Genomic DNA, 423 nt, shown 5'->3' with positions numbered 1-423 from the left:
TTATTATTATTATTATTATTATTATTATTAGAATATCGTAAAATAAGTAATTAACAATGCACATGCAAGAGACAAAAATAAAAAAAGAAATTTATTAAATTTTCATTTTTTCCGTTTTTCTTTTTTTGTCTTTTAATTCATCTCTGCGATTCTTTCCGATTTGATTTCGGTTCAATTATATTAAAAGTACATATGTTCCAACAATTAGTCCTTAAACAAAATGCTTTATTAATTTTAGTTTTTCAAATTATTTATCTGTTGTTTAACGGAAATTATGATAACATCCCTGATGAATCATATGTTCAAATAACGAAATAAATTCTCATAAAATAGCTTCTACATCCAGTTATTAATTAGCATATTGTTGATAGAAGCATATGATTCATTCAGACTTGAATCAGCCTATTTTTTGTGGAGTTCGAT

This window comes from Loa loa, assembly GCF_000183805.2.
Source record: "Loa loa unplaced genomic scaffold supercont3.579, whole genome shotgun sequence".
Classification (NCBI taxonomy): Eukaryota; Metazoa; Nematoda; class Chromadorea; order Rhabditida; family Onchocercidae; genus Loa; species Loa loa.
Note: the sequence above shows the minus strand (reverse complement) of the source record.